Source organism: Oncorhynchus tshawytscha, linkage group LG06 (genome assembly GCF_018296145.1).
Source record: "Oncorhynchus tshawytscha isolate Ot180627B linkage group LG06, Otsh_v2.0, whole genome shotgun sequence".
Classification (NCBI taxonomy): Eukaryota; Metazoa; Chordata; class Actinopteri; order Salmoniformes; family Salmonidae; genus Oncorhynchus; species Oncorhynchus tshawytscha.
The window spans coordinates 6,987,492-6,997,349 of NC_056434.1; the positions used below are offsets into that span (position 1 = coordinate 6,987,492).

Sequence of the window (9,858 nt, forward strand, 5' to 3'; positions counted from 1 at the left end):
AAATTCAACAATATACAAACACAACTAAATAATAATGTGTGTGTAGATTGTGTGTGTTTACGAGTCTGATAGAGTGTGTCTGTGTTTGTGTGTATCATTTTTCAGTCCATATTGTGCCATGATTAATTTATTAATTTTGTTGTTTGCTTGAGTAATTGGAGATGGAAGTGAATTCCATGCGATCATGGCTGTGTATAATACTGTGCGTTGCCGTGAATTCATTTTGGACTTGAGAACTGTGACGAGACCCCTGGTGACATGTCTTGTGGGATATGTATGAATGTCTGAAGAGACCCCTGGTGACATGTCTTGTGGGATATGTATGAATGTCTGAAGAGACCCCTGGTGACATGTCTTGTGGGATATGTATGAATGTCTGAAGAGACCCCTGGTGACATGTCTTGTGGGATATGTATGAATGTCTGAAGAGACCCCTGGTGACATGTCTTGTGAGGTATGTATGAATGTCTGAAGAGACCCCTGGTGACATGTCGTGTGGGGTATGTATGAATGTCTGAAGAGATCCCTGCTGACATGTCTTGTGAGGTATGTACAGTGCAGTCAGGAAGAAACTCCAGCTACCGACCTGTCTAGGGGCTCCACGTCCAGAGTAGACATCACACTAATAACAGGAACTGACAGCTAGACGTTTGTGGAGCGACAAACTAAAATAACAGGCCTCAGAATGACTGTAAGTTGTGTTTGTCTTTAATAAGTAAAGCAGAAAGAGGGAAACAGAAGGTAAGGTCAGGGGGAATTGAGCCAATCAGAGAGGAATCTATGGTGCATTCGGAAAGTATTCAGACCCCTTCCCTTTTTCCACATTTTGTTACGTTACAGCCTTATTCTACACACACAACACCCCATTATGACAAAGAAAAATTGTTTTATAGATTTTTGTTGGCAATTTATTTACATAAGTATTCAGACCCTTCTCTATGAGACTCGAAAATGAGCTCAGGTGCATCATGTTTCCATTGGTCATCCTCCAATCAAGGTTCTACAACTTGATTGAAGTCCACCTATGATAAATTGCATTTATTGGACATGATTTGGAAAGACACAAACCTGTCTATATAAAGGTCCCAAGTTGATACTGCATGTCAGAGTAAAAACAAGGCCATGAGATCGACAGAATTGTCCGTAGAGCTCTGAGACAGGATTTTGTCACGGCACAGATCTGGGGAAGGGTGCCAAAACATTTCTGCAGCATTGAAGGTCCCCAAGAACACTGTGGTCTACATCATTCTTAAATGGAAGGAGTTTTGAGCCCCCAAAACTCTTCCTAGAGCTGGCCGCCCAGCCAAACTGAGCAATCGGGAGGAAGTGCCTTGGTCAGGGAGGTGACCAAGAACCTGATGGTCACTCTGACAGAGCTCCAGAGTTCCTCTGTGGAGATGGGAGAACCTTCCAGAAGGACAACCATCTCTGCAGCACTCCACCAATCAGGCCTTTATGGTGGAGTGGCCAGACAGAAGCCACTGCTCAGTATAAGGCACATGACAGCCCGCTTGGAGTTTGCTGAAAGGCACGTAAAGGACTCTCAGACCATGAGAAAAATGATTCTCTGGTCTGATGAAACCAAGATTGAAGTCTTTGGCCTGAATGCCAAACGTCACATCTGGAGAAAACCTGGCAGCATCCATATGGTGAAGTAGGTTGGTGGCAGCATCATGCTGTGGGGATGTTTTTCAGAGGCAGGGGCTGGGAGACTAGTCAGGATCGACGGAAAGATGAATGGAGCAAAGTACAGAGAGATCCTTGATGAAAACCTGCTCCAGAGTGCTCAGGACCTCAGACCGGGGTGAAGGTTCACCTTCCAACAAGACAACGACCCTAAGCACACAGCCAAGACAACGCAGGAGTCGCTTCGGGACAAGTCTCTGAATGTACTTGAGTGGCCCAGCCACAGCCTGGACTTGAACCCGATCGAAGAGAGACCTGAAAATAGCTGTTCAGCGACGCTCCCCATCCAACCTGACAGAGCTTGAGAGGATCTGCAGAGAAGAATGGGAGAAAATCCTCAAATACAGGTGTGCCAAGCTTGTAGTGTCATACCCCAAAAGACTTGAGGCTGTAATTGCTGCCAAAAGTTCTTCAACAAAGTACTGAGTAAAGGGTCTGAATACTTATGTAAATGAACAAACATTTCTAAAAACCTGGTTTTGATTTATCATTATGGGGTATTGTGTGTAGATTGTTGAGGAAAAAAGTAAGGATGCCGGTTAATGTATTAACTTGCCAGATAACGTAATAAAATGTTGAATGGTTAACGTAATATATTTTTTCCAATTAATGTAGGCTAATAAGTTATTATATTATCTGGTGGTTATTACGTTATCATGTGAGTCACAACTTTTTTGATGAATGAAGTAAAAACTTCAACCAATCATGTAATAACATGATGCAATCTGGTTTCAGAGCTGGTCATGGGTGCACCTCAGCCACGCTCAAGGTCCTAAATGATATCTTAACCACCATCGATAAGAAACATTACTGTGCAGCCGTATTCATTGATCTGGCCAAGGCTTTCGACTCTGTCAATCACCACATCCTCATCGGCAGACTCGACAGCCTTGGTTTCTCAAATGATTGCCTCGCCTGGTTCACCAACTACTTCTCTGATAGAGTTCAGTGTGTCAAATCGGAGGGTCTGCTGTCCGGACCTCTGGCAGTCTCTATGGGGGTGCCACAGGGTTCAATTCTTGGACCGACTCTCTTCTCTGTATACATCAATGAGGTCGCTCTTGCTGCTGGTGAGTCTCTGATCCACCTCTACGCAGACGACACCATTCTGTATACTTCTGGCCCTTCTTTACCCTCCAGGCAAGCTTCAATGCCATACAACTCTCCTTCCGTGGCCTCCAATTGCTCTTAAATACAAGTAAAACTAAATGCATGCTCTTCAACCGATCGCTACCTGCACCTACCCGCCTGTCCAACATCACTACTCTGGACGGCTCTGACTTAGAATACGTGGACAACTACAAATACTTAGGTGTCTGGTTAGACTGTAAACTCTCCTTCTAGACCCATATCAAACATCTCCAATCCAAAGTTAAATCTAGAATTGGCTTCCTATTTCGCAACAAAGCATCCTTCACTCATGCTGCCAAACATACCCTTGTAAAACTGCCGATCCTACCAATCCTCGACTTTGGCGATGTCATTTACAAAATAGCCTCCAATACCCTACTCAACAAATTGGATGCAGTCTATCACAGTGCAATCTGTTTTGTCACCAAAGCCCCATATACTACCCACCATTGCGACCTGTACGCTCTCGTTGGCTGGCCCTCGCTTCATACTCGTCGCCAAACCCACTGGCTCCATGTCATCTACAAGACCCTGCTAGGTAAAGTCCCCCTTATCTCAGCTCGCTGGTCACCATAGCATCTCCCACCTGTAGCACACGCTCCAGCAGGTATATCTCTCTAGTCATCCCCAAAACCAATTCTTTCTTTGGCCGCCTCTCCTTCCAGTTCTCGGCTGCCAATGACTGGAACGAACTACAAAAATCTCTGAAACTGGAAACACTTATCTCCCTCACTAGCTTTAAGCACCAACTGTCAGAGCAGCTCACAGATTACTGCACCTGTACATAGCCCACCTATAATTTAGCCCAAACAACTACCTCTTTCCCTACTGTATTTAATTTATTTATTTTGCTCCTTTGCACCCCATTATTTTTTATTTCTACTTTGCACATTCTTCCATTGCAAATCTACCATACCAGTGTTTTACTTGCTATATTGTATTTACTTTGCCACCATGGCCTTTTTTTGCCTTTACCTCCCTTATCTCACCTCATTTGCTCACATCGTATATAGACTTGTTTATACTGTATTATTGACTGTATGTTTGTTTTACTCCATGTGTAACTCTGTGTCGTTGTATGTGTCGCACTGCTTTACTTTATCTTGGCCAGGTCGCAATTGTAAATGAGAACTTGTTCTCAACTTGCCTACCTGGTTAAATAAAGGTGAAATAAAAATAAATAAATAAAAAACAATACCAAAATAAAATAACTACGGATCACATCGCTCTCAGTGTTCAGTGTCTGCCGTCTCTCTGCTCTAACATTCTCTATGTCTTCCCCACATACAGTTGAAATCGGAAGTTTACATACACCTTAGCCAAATACATTTAAACTCGGTTTTTCCACAATTCCTGACATTAAATCCTAGTAAAAATACCCTGTCTTTGGTCAGTTAGGATCACCACTTTATTTTAAGAATGTTAAATGTCAGAATAATAGTAGAGAGAATGATTTATTTAAGCTTTTATTTATTTCATCACATTGCCAGTGAGTCAGAAGTTCACATACACTCAATTAGTATTTGGTAGCATTGCCTTTCAATTGTTTAACTTGGGTCAAACGTTTTGTGTAGCCTTCCACAAGCTTCCCACAATAAGTTGGGTGAATTTTGGCCAATTCCTCCTGGCAGAGCTGGTGTAACTGAGTAGGCTGTAGGCCTACTGTGATAAAGATTCCAACTGTAGGACTCCTTGCTCGCACACAATTTTTCAGTTCTGCCCACACATTTTCTACAGGATTGAGGTCAGGGCTTTGTGATGGCCACTCCAATACCTTGAAGTTGTCCTTAAGCCATTTTGCCACAACTTTGGAAGTATGCTTGGGGTCATTGTCCATTTGGAAGACCCATTTGGGACCAAGCTTTAACTTTCTGACTGATGTCTTTAGATGTTGCTTCAATATATCCACATCATTTTCTTCCCTCATGATGCCATCTATTTTGTGAATTGCACCAGTCCCTCCTGCAGTAAAGCACCCCCACAACATGATGCTGCCACCCCTGTGCTTCACAGTTGGGATGGTGTTCTTCGGCTTGCAAGCCTCCCCCTTTTCCTCCAAATATAATGATGGTCATTATGGCCAAACAGTTCTATTTTTGTTTCATCAGACCACAGGACATTTCTCTAAAAAGTATGATCTTTGTCCCCATGTGCAGTTGCAAACTGTAGTCTGGCATGTCGATATAGGACTTGTTTTACTGTGGGTATAGATACTTTTGTACCTGTTTCCTCCAGCACCTTCACAAGGTCTTTTGCTGTTGTTCTGGGATTGATTTGTACTTTTCGCATCAAAGTACATTCATCTCTAGGAGACAGAACGCGTCTCCTTACTGAGCAGTATGACGGCTGCGTGGTCCCATGGTGTTTATAGTTGCGTACTATTGTTTGTACAGATGAACATGGTACCTTCAGGTGTTTGGAAATTGCTCCGAAGGATGAACCAGACTTGTGGAAGTCTAAAATGTTTTTCTGAGGTCTTGGCTGATTTCTTTTGATTTTCCCATGATGTCAAGCAAAGAGGCACTGAGTTTGAAAGTAGGCCTTGAAATACGCAACTACAGAGGGAAAACAGGTACAAGGAAAGAGTTTCATAATGAAAAAGAAAATGTAAGTATTATTGACCTTGGGAGAATTGATGTAGTTGGAGCTGAATTCCACAAAGCCAGGTCTCTGCTAAAATCATTTAGTGGAGTTCATATGAAATTTCCTTCACCATGGAGTGGAGTTCAGTCAGCTATTCGACTCTAAACTTGGAGCCGGTTCAATGGGGCATTGTTCACGGAGAAGATACTGACACTCACTTTGACTTGTTTGTTTGAAGGCTGGTCTGAATGGGTCCTTTTAAATGGGGTCACACTGCTCTATTTCTGATTACAATGCCTGTTTGTCAAGGAACATGGTGTTCAATAGCACAGTGACATAAGAAAGTGCATCCAAGGTCCCCATTCCTACGTGATGCAGACAGACACTGTTCTCAGTTTCTTCTGACAGAGAAAAATGCAATATTCAGCCCAAAACTTGACACACACACACATCCAATAGCCAATGGAGTGCACTAAATCCAACATGATTGACTGTCATCTTGTCACATTACGATCAATATAGTGCCTTCATTCCAATATACTGTACCCACTACGATCAATATAGTGCCTTCATTCCAATATACCCACTACGATCAATATAGTGCCTTCATTCCAATATACCCACTACGATCAATATAGTGCCTTCATTCCAATATACCCACTACGATCAATATAGTGCCTTCATTCCAATATACCCACTACGATCAATATAGTGCCTTCATTCCAATATACCCACTACGATCAATATAGTGCCTTCATTCCAATATACCCACTACGATCAATATAGTGCCTTCATTCCAATATACCCACTACGATCAATATAGTGCCTTCATTCCAATATACCCACTACGATCAATATAGTGCCTTCATTCCAATATACCCACTACAATCAATATAGTGCCTTCATTCCAATATACCCACTACAATCAATATAGTGCCTTCATTCCAATATACCCACTACGATCAATATAGTGCCTTCATTCCATTATACCCACTACGATCAATATAGTGCCTTCATTCCATCATACCCACTACGATCAATATAGTGCCTTCATTCCAACATACCCACTACGATCAATATAGTGCCTTCATTCCAATATACCCACTACGATCAATATAGTGCCTTCATTCCAATATACTGTACCTACTACAAACAATATAGTGCCTTCATTCCAATATACTGTACCCACTACAAACAATATAGTTCCTTCATTCCAATATACCCACTACGATCAATATAGTGCCTTCATTCCAATATACCCACTACGATCAATATAGTTCCTTCATTCCAATATACCCACTACGATCAATATAGTGCCTTCATTCCAATATACCCACTACGATCAATATAGTGCCTTCATTCCAATATACCCACTACGATCAATATAGTGCCTTCATTCCAATATACTGTACCCACTACAAACAATATAGTGCCTTCATTCCAATATACTGTACCCACTACAAACAATATAGTTCCTTCATTCCAATATACCCACTACGATCAATATAGTGCCTTCATTCCAATATACTGTACCCACTACAAACAATATAGTGCCTTCATTCCAATATACCCACTACGATCAATATAGTGCCTTCATTCCAATATACCCACTACGATCAATATAGTGCCTTCATTCCAATATACCCACTACGATCAATATAGTGCCTTCATTCCAATATACTGTACCCACTACAAACAATATAGTGCCTTCATTCCAATATACTGTACCCACTACAAACAATATAGTGCCTTCATTCCAATATACCCACTACAATCAATATAGTGCCTTCATTCCATTATACCCACTACGATCAATATAGTGCCTTCATTCCAATATACCCACTACGATCAATAGAGTGCCTTCATTCCAATATATCCACTACGATCAATATAGTGCCTTCATTCCAATATATCCACTACGATCAATATAGTGCCTTCATTCCAATATACCCACTACGATCAATATAGTGCCTTCATTCCAATATACCCACTACGATCAATATACCCACTACGATCAATATAGTTCCTTCATTCCAATATACCCACTACGATCAATATAGTGCCTTCATTCCAATATACCCACTACGATCAATATAGTGCCTTCATTCCAATATACTCACTACGATCAAGAGTGCCTTCATTCCAATATACCCACTACGATCAATATAGTGCCTTCATTCCAATATACCCACTACGATCAAAATAGTGCCTTCATTCCAATATACCCACTACGAACAAAATGTCTTATGGACAACAAAGTCAAGGTATTGGAGTGGCCATCACAAAGCCCTGACCTCAATCCTATAGAAAATGTGTAGGCAGCACTGAGAAACCATGTGCGAGCAAGGAGGCCTATACAAACCTGACTCAGTTAAACCAGCTCTGGCAGGAGGAATTGGCCAAAATTCACCCAACTTATTTTGGGAAGCTTGTGGAAGGCTACCCGAAACGTTCGCCCCAAGTTAAACAATTTAAAGGAAATGCTACCAAATACTAATTGAGTGTATGTACACTTTTGACCCACTGGGAATGTGATGAAAGAAATAAAAGCTGAAATAAATCATTCTCTCTACTATTATTCTGACATTTCGCATTCTTAAAATAAAGTGGTGATTCTAACAGACCTAAGACAGGGAATGTTTACTAGGATTAAATGTCAGGAATTGTGAACAACTGAGTTTAAATGTATTTGGCTAAGGTGTGTGTAAACTTCAGACTTCAACTGTAGACACGCACCACTTTTCCGTTTTTTATTTTTTATAATTTTAGTTATTTTTTTTTTCATTTCACTTCACCAATTTGGACTATTTTGTGTATGTCCATTACATGAAATCCAAATAAAAATGTATTTAAATTACAGGTTAAAATGCAACAAAATAGGAAAAACACCAAGGCGGTGAATAGTTTTGCAAGGCACTGTACATGAGCAATTAGCAAGCTAATTGCAGCAAGCTTAACCGCTAGGCTACCTGGCCCCCCAATACATAGTTAGGATAGAGCGGGCTCTCATTTCTTCTTCCCCGACGCTGCCTCTGCTGCTGCTGCCGCTGCCTCTGCTGCTGCCTCTGCTGCTGCCTCTGCTGCTGCCTCTGCTGCTGCCTCTGCTGCTGCTGCCTCTGCAGCTGCCGCCTCTGCAGCTGCCGCCTCTGCAGCTGTGCAGCTGCTGCCTCTGCAGCTGCTGCCTCTGCAGCTGTGCAGCTGCTGCCTCTGCAGCTGCTGCCTCTGCTGCTGCTGCTGCCTCTCTCTGCTCTCAACCTCTCCCCCGGGAAAGTCTTGTACTCCTCTGCCTATAAATTGTTGACGATCTCAATGTTCCACGAGCGAGCCGAGCTGATGAGGCTCTTGGCGACCATATTTAGGGAAGCATTCTGCATCTCGAAGGCTTGTCCTGGGCCTTGACCTGAGCGATCTCATACACAGCCTTCACAGACACCATCCCAGCTGTCTCATGGCCTGCTTTACCGGCACCTTTCTGGATGCCAGCCACCTGCTTGAGGAAGTAAGACACTTCCTGTCAGGCTTGAGATGGATCTTGATGGGCAGAGGGATTCCTTCCTTGAGCTCCATTGGCCTTCTCTCCCAGGACAGGGCCGAGAGGGGGTCCAGAGGCCGCCTGCCCGGATCTCACTATGGTCCGTATCACCCCCTCCCCCCATTGTCCACCTTCTTGGCAGCCGTGAAGAATCTTGGACATCCTGGTCTGTCTTTAATGCTCTCTATCTGTCTGTTATTCAAGGTAAACGTTTCATTATTTACATTTCGAATCGATGTAGTCAGAGCTGAATGCCACAAAGCTTGGTCTCTGCTCCACTCCTTTGGTGGAGTTCATCGGAAACTTCCTTCACCGTGGAGGTTAGTCACCTAAGAGTCCTGCTGATTGCAGAGAAATAACATTGAGGTAGAAATCTCTGAGCGAGAGACAACGGCAAAAAAAAGAGGTGTCATCCTAGAAGGCTGACATAATGCCAGGGACAGAGGCTCGCACGACCCCTGTCAACGTCTGACAAGGCAAGCGAGCAACAAATCCCTGGATCCCTAAATGGGGGCATTCAGTGGGCTGTCTGCGGCCCGTCATCGGTACCTCCTGCCCGAGAACCTCTGGGAACAAAGCACCCTGTTCAGGTGCTGGGTCACTGGGATGACAGCACGGTGATGTCCGCTGTCCTAATGTCATCAGTCAGCCAGTACCTACCTACCTGACCAACCTCAGACCTTGAAACTGTTACCGAACAGAACTGAGCACAAAGTATGACCGTATGAGACTGCCATGTTGATAACAAAATATGTTTCCATAAAACAAGAAGAAGTGCTGATCTAGGATCAGTTTTGCCTTTCAGATTATTAATGAATTGATAAGAGGGACTTGATCTTAGATCAGCACTCATAACAGGCCCAGAATATGATATGCGTTAAGGAATAGGAAAGTCATTATATCAATCAGTATTAGAATACAAAGTG

The 9,858-nt window shown here is 42.8% G+C and overlaps 1 pseudogene; it reads right to left on the reverse strand.

Annotated features, from left to right (window-relative positions):
• Positions 1-8,687: 8,687 nt before the first annotated feature.
• Positions 8,688-9,094, reverse strand: LOC112253227 (annotated as a pseudogene).
• Positions 9,095-9,858: the final 764 nt, after the last annotated feature.